The sequence below is a fragment of the Etheostoma cragini genome, chromosome 21, assembly GCF_013103735.1.
Source record: "Etheostoma cragini isolate CJK2018 chromosome 21, CSU_Ecrag_1.0, whole genome shotgun sequence".
NCBI classification, from domain to species: domain Eukaryota; kingdom Metazoa; phylum Chordata; class Actinopteri; order Perciformes; family Percidae; genus Etheostoma; species Etheostoma cragini.
In genome coordinates, this window is record NC_048427.1 from 8,020,300 (window position 1) to 8,037,349 (window position 17,050).

At 41.5% G+C, this 17,050-nt stretch overlaps 1 protein-coding gene across 5 annotated transcripts in view; it reads left to right on the top strand.

Moving 5' to 3' along the window:
- The window catches only part of vti1a (vesicle transport through interaction with t-SNAREs 1A), a 112,606-nt gene that overhangs the window by 87,697 nt on the left and 7,859 nt on the right, over positions 1 to 17,050 (top strand). Inside the window, exon 9 of one of the 5 annotated variants that reach the window (XR_004654982.1) lies at positions 2,242 to 2,366. The exons of the other annotated variants lie outside the window; for them this stretch is intronic. The gene's annotated coding sequence lies outside the window, so the exon portion shown is untranslated. The remainder of the gene's footprint in view (positions 1 to 2,241; positions 2,367 to 17,050) is intronic. 5 annotated transcript variants of the gene reach the window in all.

Here is a 17,050-nt window from a genome sequence, read left to right on the forward strand (position 1 = left end):
ACTAGATAAAGATTAATGTACATACAGCTGATTTGAGTAGCAAGCATCCCAACTACTCAACATGGCCTGTATCTTAGCCTGGTAGCCACAAAGATAACCCCTACAAAAATATCCAATTCTTTCTAAACCATCACTTAAAGCCCTGAAAACCATTGCCTCTCAACATTTCAAGTTGCTTTGTTTATTTTCTGAGTGTTTGCTAGGTCGCATGGACATCCTGTCAGCCATTGTGTAAACTTTAAACCCCAACACATATGCTGATGGCGCCAGGGCTAACATTGCTTCAGTGTTAAAGGGAAGTTGTGAGGACATTGATGTCTTGGCCTAGCATCCTAGTGTCACTTTCCCAGCCTGTTTGTGCAGCCCGCCAATCTCCTGATTCTCCTCAGCTGACCTGAATGCATCACTGAGTATCACACACATGTGAGGAGCCTGATATTTCAGCTCTAAACAAATGATTTCCTACCATCACCATTGCATTACAACTGTACACAGCATTCGTCTTTTGACCTGGCTCACACTGAGTCTCTGTCGGTTAGATGTTTTGCCTGACTCTTCAGGCCAAGACTGTATTTTATTTAACAAGACGTCGATGCACACCCATTCCATCTAAAAGTTTCCCTGTGGTATAGCATTTCAGAACAGACTTGACATAAACCATTCCTAAACACTGGTTTCATTTCACCAATCTTTAATTACATCGTTTGGTAGAGACCGAGGTACAGAGTTGAAGCAAAGCAGCATGTTAGCAAAGCGTATAATAGTGAGGGCTACCACAGCCAGAGGATAGTGGGCCGAGAAGAGGGAAAAAATATTGTACACAAACAAATGCTCTAAGAAAGCTTAAGGTGTTAAGGGTTCACAAACTTTTACATTTTTTTCTTAATTGCTAATTGCCCAGAAGATGGGTTGGTTGACATTTAGCAATTTAAAACTATTCAATTTGTGATGGTCCTCTTATATTTTATCATAGTAGTAGAAAGAGAAAGTTATCATTTAATACATTTATCATAATTTTCAGACTATGTTGAGTTGCTCTTAATTCGTTTAACTGTGCTTACAGTACTAAATATTACTATAAACAGAAGTACTGTAGTTTCATAGTTCCTCTGCCATGAATGAATTGATATATTTTGTGCCCATCTTTCATTTCTTTTTTACTGTTACCTAATTTCACAAAATATTTAAGCTTAGTGCCAAGATGCCAGCCAGAGTCAGTCAATTAATTGTAGGTATACCAACCATTGGGTTGCATTCCAGTTGCACAGTGTTTGAGTGTATTATGGTGCCATGAAGAGTATCATTGTAGCCCAGAGCGATGGTTAAGCCTTCCTCCAGCTCTGTGACAAAGGCGGCTGTGAGGTCGTGCCTGAGGCCAGGACTATCAGAGCTATCAGTCCAGCAGAGAAAGAGCATAACAACAAGCCCTGTCAAATAATGGTGTCAACACTGGGATTGTTTAGCTTCATTTGTGCAAAGAATGTCCATGGTTTAATGGTGACATGTCGCTGTCTATTGACTCAATGGGTCGGATTTTACCATGTCGAATACATTTCTCTGTCTGAGTGTGTTTTGTTGTAGAATGGCATATTGTAGTGTATGCTCTACATTGATTTACAAAAAAAAATCTCTTTCCTCAAACTTTAAGATGTCAGAAAGGTCATTTGTCAAGGATAGTTTGCCTAAAGACATACATGTGGGAGGTGACATAATAACTCATGTTTCACTGAAGCTTTTCTTTCCTGCTATTGAGACCTTATACAAAACTGAGCAGAAACTCCCATTTTTTTCCTATTTGTTTATTAAGTTTGATTGTCGTTCAGTCATTTATATTTAGAATAAGGGATACTCCTGAAAGTCTGACAGTGTGCATGTAAGGTTTATTGTCCCTGATATGAACTTACAAATTGACTTTTCAATTGTTTCTTAGTGATCTTATAGTATATGATGGGAAGACACCATAGCATCTGTCAAAACTTTTGCTTATTAAAGGCTTTTTTCACATAGACTTCATGGTTTTGAGCGAACAAATCTATGTTAAAATAAAATAAGATTTTCAGTGTTAAGCGTGGGCATGCTGTTATGAAGGAGTCTTTCCGGATAGCTAGTTGCCTTCTGAACTGTCCGAATGTCCGTTGTTATTGAGCCCCCTCTGCCATCCCTTACTTGCCGAGTATCAGAACTTCCTTTACCTGACTTGTTAGATAAAATGATTTCTTTTCTCCTCTTCTTCTTTTCTAGTCAGAATATTGCTTCCCTCCACTGCCACGCCACATCCCCCTCCCTCTCTCCTAACGGTAAACGTTAAGATCCAGGAGTGGATCAATGACTGTTATCCTTTGATGTGCTAGGACGCATTACGAGCGGTGAGTTCTAATTGGAGCAGAGAGCTGAGGATCAATGTTGGCTGTAATTGACTGACACAGGGATGGGTGTGAGACTTTATTATCATTAATATTTAGACATGATGTGGGAGGAACCAGCCAGGGCTAAATGTACAACGGTGGTGCGAGCCTTTGATCTCTGAAGATAAGCAGATCGATTGGGGGTTGGTGGGGGGTGGCTGAAGGAAAAGAGGTCGCCAAAGTGTGGCGAGCTGGATGAACAAATTAGCGAGGCCCGCACCCTGGATTTTATCGGATTTCTTGCGGAAGTTTCCCTTTGGCTTTGGAAAGGTCATGCTAGGCCTCAGTCCTCCCCATTGCTAAACAGCCCGTAAACTGGTAGGACAAGTAGGTTTAACATGGTTTTACAACTATTGTATTAACAGAAGTGACACCATTATGCATTCAAAGAACCATGCCCAGTACCTTGGTTTAGGCGTTTTCGTAACCTCATATCGTATATTTTTCTTCATGAATCGTACTAGTTTTGCGATGAATGTATGTTTTTTTAAGTGAGAGGAAGGAGTGGTGAAGAGACATTTTTTGTTTGTCTTTTTGACAAGGTTTATTGTTTGGAAGATGTAACACAATATGAAGGAAAAAGAGGCCCTACAGGGTTTGGGGCTGCTTCCTTGGTGTCAGCATACACATGATGTTACCTAATCTTATGGGTAAAGGAGGGGGTTAGACTGTCTGATGGAACACTCCCTGTCTCCCAGCATGACTAGAGGGGGCAGGAACTATCCACTGTGTCTGTGGAGGCTAAGGGCATGCTGAAACTGTGAGGCTGTGATGTATACGCTTAGTTCTGTCTCCTATGTTTTTGTCACCGGGATCCCCAGGGACTGATACCTTAATCATTGTACTTAGCAGGACAAAGATGGGTAACAGGTCGCACAATAACAGGTGTGTTAGTTTTCTATGACCTGCTGCCTGATATCGGACAGAATGAGAAACCCAGCAAAGAATCCAGGTCAGTAAGGATAATGATCCTGAAAAAGAGATTGAGTGAGAGGTGCTGTGTTTTAAAATGACAATAGCTTTATTATGACACCCAACTTTTCCACAAAGTCCATTAATCAAATATTAGAAAAAATATATGTTTATGTCACACCTTTTACACAAAAAATGTTGCTCAACGTGCATCATAGTTGCAAACTGACAATTACAGGCAATGTGATATAAGAGAACAACAATTATTCCTCTGTGTTCATCCATTGCATATTGTTGATTGAAAACATGTCCCATGGCAGTATGAACCATTGTTTGAATGTGCTTTGATTACATTTTGGGTTGAACTGTATGCAATGAGGGCACTGTTTTTTGTTTATTTGGATCACCATTATTTGTTGCTATGTCAGGAACCACTGTTGGCATCAGCTTCTCCTCCTAAGGGTCACATTAAAAGTGCACGCTATAATTTTACTGTAATGTCGCAATGTTATGTTGCGCTACACGCAGTAAATAATACAGAGTGTTTGGGAGAGCTGCATTATTAATGAAAAAGTTAAAACTAAGAAAATATTGCCAATGTAAACCATTCCTTGAATTGAATTTTAAGTCATAGAAGCAGAAGGTGATTTAGTATCATATTAAGTAAAATAGAGCATTTGTAAACAGTATGGACGATAGGTCTGCTTTTGTCTTTGTATTAATGGCTTTCCATTCATGTGCACATCCCTAACAGTACAGTGTGCAGAGGCTAGTACCATTGTGGAAACAACCAATGTGCAATAAATGGCCCATTGTGTGACATTTGTATCATTACACCAGCTTCAGCAGTGTTAACACATATATGTTTCTATTGTGTTTGGTTTGGCAAATGTGTACGAAGCACGCACTGTCTATGAATCTCATAAATAATAAACATGGTAAGATGAACACATCTTGGCAGAAAGAGCTGGTATTTACCACGTAGAACTTTGCTTTTAATCAATGGTGAAAGCCAGTGTCCGTTCTCATTGAATATTTGCGTTTCCAATGTGAACATTTTCAAAGTTCTTGTTGAGCCCCTTGTAAGAGTCTCATCTTTCGACAGTTAATGTTAAAAGTTAGCTCAGTACTTGGAATGCTCTGTTATGTGCCCGGATGTATGTGTGAATGTTTCTGAAGTGTGTTTATGTGTGCATGCCGGACTTTGTGTATTTGTCTTTATTTCTGTTGGGTGGCTCTGGTTTGTGAGCACATGCCTGTGTGCATGTGAATGCGGGAGTGAGATAAGAAAGAGATGAAGAGTCGCTCAGAGGAGCTTTCTCATTCAGTGGCGTCCCCATCTGTTCGCCTGGGCCTAATTGTTCCTGGGTGTGAAGACATGGAAAAAAGCAACTGTACTCGTCCCATGTCCCAGAGTTATTTCTGTAACATTAAAAGAGCGCCACCAGCACGCTCCAGATTATTGCCATGTAAATAATGGCACTTGGCTCGATTCCCCGCTAATGAATGTCATTTACTTTTCCAAACGAGGATTAATTATCGACTGAGGACCCCTCTCTCCTCCCACAGGGAGCACGTCGCAATTAGCTGCCAAAAGATGGCTGCTAATATTTGTGTTTTTTTAAATACATCTATATGTACGTACGTGTGCATATGTTCCTGTGACATGGTGAATAACCTCCCAATTAACTGTCTGCTTAATGCTGAGCTGTAACTGAGAGAGACCCACGAGAGGAGAAGAGCAACGTGATGTCCTTGCTTCAGTTGAATAAGGTTTTTGGTTGAATGTTGGTATTGGACGTTGTTGTTGTGAAAAAAAAAAGAAGTGAAAAAAGAGAGTTGTGCTGCTTTGGAGCCAGCCTCCTGGTTGCAAAATAAGGCCAGGAAAACAAACACAGGCCTCAAATTAGATTTCCCCAAAACATTGCATTCCCTCTCATTTTACACACCACCGTGGCCTGCAGACGAGAATAGAATAACCTGTGAAATCCGCTTCAGATTCCGAATGACACAGTCACTGGAACACTTGACAAAGGGATTTTCTTTGGATCTATCTGACGACCCCATCTCCTTTTGAAAGAAAAAAATGTCTAACATCTTTTACCTACTGTCATTTAGTTACGTTATAAAACTGCCCAGCTAATGTGGATTTGCCCTCACTGATGCAGTAAGGCTATTAAAAACCTTTCCTCCTTACTCTCACTCTTTAACTCTCATGTCAAATCTACCTCTCTTTCCTCACTCCATCCCTCCCACTCTCCTCCTTTTTCACCTCTGTCGCATTGCCTTTCCTTGCGTGGGCTATATGAGCTGATGCACTTAACCCAAATGAAGGAGAAGATGTGGATAAGGGTTATTTCTGTCACTAGTGGCACCGTTTGAGGTATGGACCCCCTCCTGAGAATCCAAGACTTTGATAATGCTGCATAGCTGAAGGGGTTAAAACTAAAAAAAAGACCTGACTTCTGAAGAAGAAATATGAAGAGATCTGTGCTGCCAGGTTTAAACCAAAAGCAATTTTCACTTTTTGTTTTGTTTGGTTAGTGTTAGTGTGTTTTCTTTTTTTACTTTCAAGTTGTCAAGTAGCCCTTGACCAGCAGACCAAGAAGTGGCAATAACAGTGTTTGTTAAAGAAGACATTTTTATATTGAAAGAAATCCCAATGTTTATTCGATGGCAAGGTGAGAGGAACCACGCTAAAAGGGGGCTTGTGTGTCAGACATGTCCACCGAGACGGGTTATGATAATAGATAACAGTGAGAAAAGCTTCAAGAGAGGGAGTCTAGAAGAGGTGGGACTGGTACTATGCCATGGGCTATAGTCATCCACCCTCCCACTTTTCCACCATGTTTTATGGCTAGATTTTGTAACTGCTTCCTGGCTCACCTCGCAGTGTGAAAAGAGCAAGTCTCGACTATGCACCTCACCCCACCCCACAAGCTCACAGACACACGTGAGCACAGCCAAGAATGGTGTTCCTGTTTGGGTCTAAACATGTGGAGGTTTATGATCTGCTGAGAGTTTCATTTGAAATGCAGTCTCACAGTATGCCACAGTGCTTTAGGAATTGTTTGTGTGTGTGTGTGTGTGTGCATTCAAGCGTGTGTTTGTAATTTTCTTAAGAGAGACAGACTTCTTGTTTGTGCGTACTTACTGTACTACTGACATTACATTTACATTAGCAGGTAAACTTTTGAAGGGCCTCATCTTTGCTCAGTGGAAATTTACAATCCTAAATAGAATGAAATATACTAGCACTCCTACATCACCCTCTAATCCTTTTCTACCTTTTTAACTAGTGTCTCGGGCCCTTTCCTTACTTACTTTTTCTCTTTCTCTCTGGGAGAGGGTGGGGGGCATGCTCCAGGCTGCAGCAGGTTTAGCAGGTTCTGAGAAGTGCGAGAATAATTTTGGATCTGCTCTGTTTCATCATCTCCCGCTGTCAGAAGTTTGTTTCTGAAGCAGGAGCCTAAACACTTGCTTCCTTGGATGATGTGTCACAAGTGGCACTTTGTTGAGCAGTTTTATTCGTCTCTGGCAGCTTTTACATACTGGAAATGAAAAGGGATTGTGCAGTGAACAAGTTGTGATCTCTGTTTAGTGTAAACCAGGGCTTTGTCAGAACTTGTATTCTTGTTGTGTCGTGTTTGTGTTCTTTTCTGTGTTTGATTTGTTTTTGGGTGTGGGAGTTCCCACAGTCTCACCCATACACTATTCTATACCCCTGACATTAAATGTAATATTACCTTTTGTTTCGTTCCCGGGTATTCACATCTTCTGTATCTTATGCACCATGACCAGGAACCTTTTGCCTCTTTGTAATGTGAATATATGTTGATCAAAAACACTTGGAAAACCTTTAGTCAGTTGAGTTATTCCACAAGTGAAAAGAAAAATTACTTATTAAATTAATAATTTTACAGTGTCATCCACATTGTTGCTGACATACAGGCACATAGGAGGTGTTTTCAGGTGATGCAGCCTTTGGAAGATGTGCATATAGTGAGATAATCCTTTCTATACTGGTGTAAGCAGAACATACAGTGGAAGATTTAACACAGTAGTCATTCAGTTCAGGTTTTCATGCAGGTCTGCTTTGGAATAGTAACCCTTTTGACATATAACTGTTTGTTACTAACTCAAACCCCTTGAAACTACCTGTGTAGTTCAAATGAGGATGTTGTCAGAACCTGTGGATGTGAAGGAGTTGAAATATATTTTTTTAAGTGCCTGTGTGCATGAGGTTTAAGTGAATAAACAGATGAATAACCACCAGCCCTTGTTGAACGAGTCCTTTTGGCCATGGGCCAAACAGGTAATTCCTCCGGCATAGTTTTTGAAGGGCCACAGCAAGCCAAGCCTGCCTCAGCAGTCAGGCTGTCTGTACATTTCTGCCGCTGATGGCATACCAGGGGCACCATTTTCCTCTCCGAGACAGACAAGCCGGAGGATCTGATTGGCCTTCCGCCAAAGCGCACTCACAAAGACTCCTTTGACAGCAGGTCAGTCGGTTAACCAAGCAGTAAGCAGAGGGAGAGAGGGATGAGCCAGGAAAAAAAAAAACACTTCTTCACCTCTTCACCCTTAAGCTTCATTAAAGGTTTCTTCACACAAAAAATGATGCACTCTCCTGTTTGTCAAAAAGTGAATTAGTTACATTTTGCTCTTACATGTACAGTACGACTGGATGGTGGTTACACATCCGCAGACATGGTCTCAGTGTGTGCAATATACATAATTAACGGGTCAATTTGTATTTATGTTTGATGTGTTGGTCTACATCTTCTGGGACATCCAATGCTGACAAAATCACAGCTTAGGTATGTAATCATCTGCTAAAACTGACAATTGTTGTTTTTAGTTATTATTGCCTGTCTGAAATAATATAAAGCAGCCCCAGTATATATGATGAAGTTAAAATGTGTGTATTCTATGGCAATATTTAATGCAAAATTGGAGATATTTTCTGAAGTAAATCTTTCAGAATTGGTAGATGTTTAGATTTACAGAGCGAATGGAAATGTTTGAGTGTAAATAATATTGAGTCTGCATTTTGACCAAGGTAAATATGCGCTCATCCATTAGCTCATCCTTGTTATGATACTGATGGAGCCTTACATCTTTTATTTTCATCGTAGTAAAGCTGACACGGTAGCACTAAATAGCTGCTGATGTTCTCCTGTGTGCTCCTGCGCTCATTATCTCTCCAGTCCAGGCCTTGCTTCTCTGCTTTCTCCTGCCGCCCATCTCCTCCCCTGTGTACCAGCCGCTTTGCATACGACTGATGTTTAAATGCTGCATTGTTAACTGACGTGGGGTAGCCCTTTGCTGACCCGGGAGGTATTTGCTCGTTTGATCATGGGGCAGCAGTTTTAATGTATTGAAGCAGTGCCGCTCCGTAAAGCCCCTAGTATAAGTGAAGATGGAGGGCGACTGCAGGACGAGGGATCCATTGGTTGCGGGCCTGACAGTACAGAAGGAAGGTAATTATTAGAATATCTGTTGGTCAGCAAGGCCAGAGGGGACACTGCTGACCCTGCACTTCCACTTATGCTGCAATGGTGGGTGTTGGTATTCCAGGGTGGTGTTGCAAGGGCTGTGGCAAAGACAGAGAACAGAGCTCCATTGATGAGCCGTTTTGAGATTTGTATTTTTCTATTAGGGTTTGAACATTTTCATAAAAGTTTCTTTCAGTCTTGATTCTGTGGTTTGTCTTTGTTTATTGTTTGTCCTCCTGGTGTATGATCTGCATCCTCTAAAATGGACCTCTCACCACAGCCCTTAGCCATGAGGGCTTTTATATACCCAGACAAAAGGGTTTTGTTGATTTTCTTCTGATAAAGTTAATATTTTTGCACGAAGCTTGTGCTATTGCCTTTCTCATCCAGCCATGAATTCAACCCACAATCAACCCTAAAGTTAAGTTATTGTCCTTAGTTTGTCACAAAGACTGGGAGAAGTTCACCAAAAGGCCCAGTGTCAGTGAAAACCACCTTGCCTTATCATCCGTGTCACTGGGCACAAGAATCCCACTTGGCCAGCTGACAACACAACAGAAAGAAGTGTCAAGGAAAAAGCAAAAACAATGAGACAAACAGTGTACAAGTTTGTGTTTACACCTTGGGACCTGTGTATCAAGAGCCTGCTTGCGCTCAAGCCAACCAGGCTCTGGCCCCTCAAAAGAAAATATTGAACACCCATACACCCTTCTAGCCCTTTTCCTTACCCTTCTTTGCCCTTTTTCTCTTTCTATCCTCTCCTTTTCTCTTTGGTTTGTTTCTTGTGGGAAGTCTCTTAGAGTGACCATAGATACCAGGGGGAAAAAATGTGGAAAAAAAACACCTCGCTCGACTTGATCATTAATATTTGATGGACAGTTCCCCCTATGAATTTCCAATAGCATTCCATATCAGGCTTGTGATGTGCTGAAAGTATGGCTACAGATGGAGATGTCCACATGTGTTATGCTTGTACGTTTATCAGCCTTCCAAATGTCCCAAATTCAGATGGAGCATCTTGGCTTTTTGATGTTCACACTAAGCATGTCATTGTGTCATTAAGGTATGTATTTGCCTTTATATTCCCTTCTGAATAATCACGTTAACCGCTTTTCTAGTCTTAACGACTACTCAAAGCGCATTTACATTGGTCATTCACATGCTTTCATACACAGTGGCCGAGGCTGCCGTACAATGCAACCTGCTCATCAGATAAACATTCACACACTTATACACACCAATGGCACAGCCTCAGGGGTTAACTAGGGGTTCAGTGCCTTGCCCAAGGACACTTCAGCCTTAACAAAAGTCCCTAAGCAGCCCAACTGGCCCTTGACTTTTGAACCGCGGTTCACAGGAAAGCAGAGGTGAAACACCAATCTGCATCTCTCATGGTGCCTCTCGCCCACGCTGCTGCTGGGAAAGAGTAAGAATGCCACACGAGTTTACCTCGAACAGTGGAAGAAGAGAAAATGAATTGAAGGATTCTTGGTAGATTAACACAGGCTGTCATTGCCGGCCCTTAAAAGTTTTGTCTCTGTTGCTCCCTATCTTTTTCCATTTGCTTGATTCTTTCCTTAGTCTTCCTTTTTTTTTTGTTGCAAAAGGCTGACCCTGCATGACTGCCGGCCCCTGATTAGCAGGGCTTTAGAGCGCAGAGTCTATTGACCGGACCTCCAGAGCACTAAGCACATGTAGCAGGAGCAACAAGTCAATAACGCTGTTACTGCAACCATCCCCATCACAATGGTGGCTCCCCCTCGCCATACATTCCCAGTGCTTATTTTTCGTGTGTTGGGGGAGAGATTTGACAGGGAGGCAGGCAATCATGAGCAAATCAGTGTAACTCAGAGGGCTTGGTCTGCACACTTTCCTATTTGCTTTTTTCTATTTATTAACCTCTTTTCTCCATTCAGGACATCTGAGTCTGGCTTCAACGTTGGTTAACTGGTGATTTCCTCCATGTAAAAAACTGTTGTTTTAGTTTATTCTGAACCGTTATCTAACTTCCCTTTCTCATCTCTCCCTGCTCGACTCCTCCCCTCATTCCCCTCTCTCAGGCTCTCTCAGCTTAGACACAGAGAATAGGGAAGCTAGTCTGCAAATTTAATGGAGCAGCATGGATTATTTAGGCTGACTAAAGCCTCCCTTGTAGTGTCAAATGGGGGGTTGTGGGATGACATTATACCCCTACATTCTCTCTCTCTCTCTCTCTCTCTCTCTCTCTCTGTCTTTACACAGCGTACCTGCTGGATAAAGCGCTCTGTACCTGCATGTCCAAACAAGACAGAGCTCATGGTTCACGTAATCCATAATTGTACTGTGTTATTTCACACCAGATTGCCAGACGCGCTCCCCTAGGTTTTCACAAGTTTTACTTAACACCCTGTGATGCAGACACACACACATGCAAAATTGTACTCGCACACACGCACGTGTACAGTACTTTGACACTATGGCTGACTTAGTCCTTCCATACCTGCAGGACAGGTCGAGGGGTGAGAGTGGCCCGACAGGCATGAGTTCAAGTTCAAGGCAAGTTCATGTTTTCTTCCCTTCGCTCACCTGTGGCCCTGATATGAAACATTGGCTTGGTTAGTCTGCATTCTGTCCACACTGAAATACAAACTTGACCTTTAACATCTGGAGACTAACACAGGAAAGCAGCTTTAGTCGCTTTCTTTACTGGCGGACTTCCTGCTGTCCTAGATATCTGATCCATGGCAGATTGAAACCAAATTAACAACTCCACTTGAAGAGAGGTCAGCCTTCCACTTTGTTCCCCATGTCACTAATTATGATATTATATTGTTATATTATATTACATTACCCTAGTGCTTTCACTATACTAAAAGGGCCATCGTAAAGACATTATATGTACCTCAGTGACATTTGTGTGTTTTCAAAAGTGTTTTAAGTGACCTTATTTGGAACCAACCGAGCATTCAGTTCTCTATACATTTGTCAAATACATCATTATTTGAAAAGCTGATTTTTAGAAGCAGAACTGAAAATACTAAAGAAAGACAATATTTCTTTTTTGTGGAAGGGTTTAACATCCATGAAAAAGAACATTGTATAATGCATACAGTTTGCCACAATCTGTTAAAGTAACTGATTGAATATGGGCTGCTAATGCAGACTTGTGTGTATAATTATGTAAACAGACTGCTTACGTCACTTGTAATGGTTCTGTAAACCAGTACTTTGTTTTCTTTTGTGCATTAAACATGGATGCAGGCACAGATGCACACTTTGGAGAGACCAGTGATGTAAACAAACTTTGTCATAGAAAATATTTTATTTTTTATCTTACATGTGAGAGAATATTTGCAGGAAAAACATCAATTTTGACTTGGTGAGCGCTCTTAGGACCAACCTGTTCTCACTCCGAACTTGTAAAATACGGATGTTTGGGCAGTGGCTGTTCAGAACCGTAAGCCCACCCACAAGCTTTTCCTTTACCTAACAACGTCAAAAGGGACGGCAATAGTCCCAACCAAGCGTGTGTGATATGATGCTAAACGAGACCTTTAATGTCAATAACAACAACAAAGGCACCTGACCAAGCGTCCATATTTTACGAGATTGGGACTGAGAATGTGTTGCTTGCAGATGTGTGTGTGTGTGTGTGTGTATCTGTGTGTGTGTGTGTGTGTGTGTTATACATTGCAACATCATCTGTATCCAGAGACGCACAGGATGCAGAACTAAAACCACACAGGACTTGATGCAAATATTTGGAGAGTTGATTTAAAATGGCAAACAAACACCATGCGGAGGAGCTTACTTACCAGTGAGCAAAAAAAGACTCAGCCATAAACACCAATATCCTCATCGCTTCTTTGTTGTGGAATCCTAAACAGACGTGTCTTTAGGCCCAAAGAGTTGGAAGCATTTATCTGATGAATGGTTTTGTTTTGAGAGGAACATAGTTTAAGTCCTTGTGAAGATAACTGCTTTGATTCAAACTTATATAAAACTGTTTAAACTAATAACTATGGTAGTCGAGGCACGAAAGGGAAATATATGTCATGTCTTTCCCCAATTACCACAACTTTAAATCATGGGTAACACTTTACTTGAAGGTATCTACATAAGAGTGACATGACACTGTCATGAACATGTCATTAAACATCATAAACAAGTCATAAACGTTGGACATAACGCTTCTTTTAGTAAGTGTCATTCGGTTTTGTCATTCATGACAAGTTATTTATAACCAAATTATGTTTAAACACTCCACAACAAAAAAACAAAACGTTATGCAAGTCTTTTGTGCTGGGATTATTTTTTTTACATTGCAAGTCCAAAGATTTCATCAGTAAGCTTGAAGAAGTCAGGACAAATTTCACAACAGTAGATGGTGTTAGTTGTCAGACTGTCTGGATGTGTTACTCCCTGCTCACCCAACACAAACGGTAACAGAAAAACGTCTTTCCATAAAAGTAACAACAATAAAAGCACTCACTTTGAAAAGTTATGCTCAGAAAAAGCTGTGCATTAATTAGTTAAAAAAACACTTTGTGATGCATAAGCAGTCTCTTTCCTCCCAATCTGTGTCACTATGTTGTACCAGTAACAAAGCATGCAGATGCCATTAACCATTGCCTCAGGTGTTCAATGTTCCCTAAGCATCCCAGCTCCACATCATCTTCTACTTCTTTTTACTTCTTCACTAGCAGTAACGTGCACACATGATTTATGTGCTTTAATGAGATTTCAATACTGAACAAACAATAAAAAATTATAGACATCATAGCTTTTGGGGCTTACAGGCCTTAATGGTTAATGTTACGCCCATTTTCACAGAGGCCAGTAATCGGATCTACAGCTGGCCCTGGCAGAATGTGTACAAGGGGGATTGTGCGATTTGGGAATTCTTAGCAGAAAGTAGAAATGGTGAGGAATGTCATGTTATCAGGGTTTAGGAGTAGTTGTAGTTGTAGTAGGGGAAAAAAGAAGGCTTCAGTTATGAGTGAATTGCTAATAACAATCCAGACTTACTGTGAGCAAACCAAGCAACACAACACTGAGCACAAATTGATTTGTTTACACAAGTAATGGATCCGGATTTCCTTTCCATCCCAGGCAAACTTGAGAGTGACCATGACAGAAGAAAGTTCATTACCCACTATAGTTTGAATCACATAACAAAATCCTACTCCTTGTGTGCATGGGTTTCCTCCCTGATGAGTTAAACATTTACTCGAATATCATAATATAGTTTCAGAACTACAATATTATCCAATACAGAATACCTTGAGCACTTAATTATTTTTTCCACCTTGCATTGTTTAACACTATTAAAAAGCCCTGTCTTTCTACTTGTTTTTGGACTTGATACAATTACTTGTTGTTACTGCAGTGACAACCAGCTAATTGTAAGGGTCATTATTCCTTATTAGTTAAATATTCAGATCATCTAATTGTGAGCTACTATACGCATTGAATCCCATAATAGTGAGTACTCATGAGCTGATGTGATTACAGAAGTCTTGAGTAAGGTTGTGTTCCTCAGCTTACGTTGACAATAATACAGTAAATGTGGGCTGTTGATATTCTCCTGTATATTATCAACCGGTGAGGTGACAAGCACACAGGGTAAACTGTAAAAAAAAAAAAAAAAGAAATCCTATTACCACACTCCAACAAGAGTGAGAGAAGTAGAAACACCGGTTAAGAAAAGATAGAAAAGGTGAGTGCAAAATAAGCAATATCGCTGAATGAATGGACTGAATGTCCAAGAGAGGGGACGAACGGAGGACACAGATGAGGATAGAGATAGATAGGGACGGCAGAGGAGTTTGAGGGTTCAGGCAGGTAACCAGGCAGTGTATGTATTAAGCTCAGAAAACCTCCTGTACATCATACCGGAATGAGGAGGAGAAGCTACAGCAGCTACGGAAATCGCTGCCGGCAAAAAAAGTTCTTAAAAATTCCAGACACAGTTGCAATGTATTATTTCTTTTTCTTTCACAACTCTGTCCCTTTTCCATTTCCCTCTCCGTCTTATTTTTCATCTCTCACATACTCTTGCATATACTCTCCTCCCATGCTAAAGTTCCTACTTTTTACCTTCTTCTCTCCATCCCTCCTCTCTTCTTCCCTCATTCTCTTCCTCCTTGCAACACTTTTCTGAGAGAGAACTGGGTCCCAGTCTAGGCTGCTGCTGGCCACAGTTGTTAGCCGCCAAATAAAAAATGGATGAACTTGTACAGCCCCGGTGCTATTCTCCTGTATCAAGTTGGTAGAAAGAGGGGAAGTAAAGTAGGAGACACAGAGAGAGAGAGAGAGAGAGAGAGAGAGAGGGAGAGAGGGAGAGAATCAGGCTGACATGAAATACCTTGCCTTGACCACGTCCTCCAAATAAAAACCTGTCCATCTTTTATTTCAGTTTTCTCAGTTCTGAAAAAAAGTTTTTGTCAATACAGGTGTACAAAGATACACACAAACTGTATCTTTATAAAAAATAGATAACATGAAGGGAAAACATGATTGGTGTGATTTGTGTTATAAATGTACGGATACAGTATTGCATCATTGTACATGGTCACCAACGGACCAAAGTGTGAGCGTGGGAGTGTTAAGGTGTGGGCAAGTTCCTAAATATAGTTTGTCTATGGGGAATTAGGGACTCTATAGGGACTCTAAATAATTACACCTAACAGCTTTTAATTAAAGACCTTCACCAGCTGTGTGTGTGTGTGTGTGTGTGTGTGCGTGTGCGTGTGCTTGTGCGCGCGCTTGCTTCTACAATGAAACATTTATTTGTATTAGTTTTGTGATAACAGATCAATGCATTAGTTAGGGCTTACCTCCATGTCCATCACTCAAACCATTTGTGAACACATTGATCCTTCCCTTCCTCCTCCCCCCTTCTCCCCTCTCCTCTCCCATGCTGAATATTCCCAGGGTTTGGAGGGAGGAGAGCCAGAATGGCTCAGACAGCCATTGATTTTTATTTTATTGGTCTACTAGTGGAAAGAGGAGGGATAGGGGAGGGCTCTGCAACTAAGTTTGTTCTTAGTGGATTGTGTGTGTGTGTGTGTGTGTGTGTGTGTGTGTGTGTGTGTGTGTGTTTTAAGGTGGGTTGGGCCTATCTGCTTATGCCTGTCTGTTTTTTGTTTTGGGGTGGTGTTATCTGTCTGAGAGATGTGTGTGTGCGCGTACATGTGCACGTGTGTCTGTGTACACGTGTCTATGTGCACACCCTTGTGTGTTTAGTGCGCCATTGAAGGGACGAGGGTATCTGGGGTGCTGATGGAGCTGGCGCTATGGAACTGGACCCCAACACACACACACGCATACACCCACATACACACAGCTGAGGTGTATCCCTGTGCTCATTAGAGCTGGTAATAAGGCTGTGTTGCTGGAGGAGGAGGGAGAAACAGGGAAAGGAAGAGAGGGAGGGAGGAAAAGGGTGGGAAGGGAGGAAAAGGGGGAAAAAATGGGAGATTTTAAATTTTAATAACACTGGTACAATTTTGTAAATCTTTCCTGACAGAAAAGTCCTCATTATTTTCATCTGTCTCTGAGGAGCCTCTCCTCCAGCTCTGCCTCTGCGGGTAAACGGACTCTCTCTCCTTCTCTCTCTCTCTTTCTCTCTCTCTCTTTCTCTCTCTCTCTCCCTCCCTCCCTCCCTCTCTCTCTGTGTGTGTCTTTCTTTCTTTCCTCACTCCATCTTTCTATTTCTGTGTCTCCACTCTTTTTCTCTCTTGTTTTTTACTCTCAGCTGTTTTATTGTCCGTTTCCGTCCTTCCTGCTTGCTTTATTTTTTTGTTCTCCTTTGCACTCATCATTTTGAGTCTCTCTTTCTCACTCTCTCTCTTTTTGTAACATTAATGCTGTATTTCCGTCTAGTAAGGTGTTAGCTGACTGGCTGCCTGCGATGAAGGAACATCAGGAGCCAATAGAATAACCAGTCTCATGTGCTGTTAACGGCTGGCGTCTTAGTTACAGTTACTGTTGGCTTGTCTTCATATGAGTAGTTTTTTTTTTCAAATGTGGGGTGAGACAGAGAAAATACTCGGGGATCATAGGACGATAGTAGGAAGGAAGAGGGGTAAACCTTCTCAAACTTGGTGTGTCAGAGTGTGTGTGTGTGTGTGTATGTATGCCAGCATGTACGTCTCCACCCTTGGACGTGCGCTGTGTGCATCACTCACCCATCCCCAAACCTTCCCCTCCACACACACACACACACACACACACACACACACACACACACAC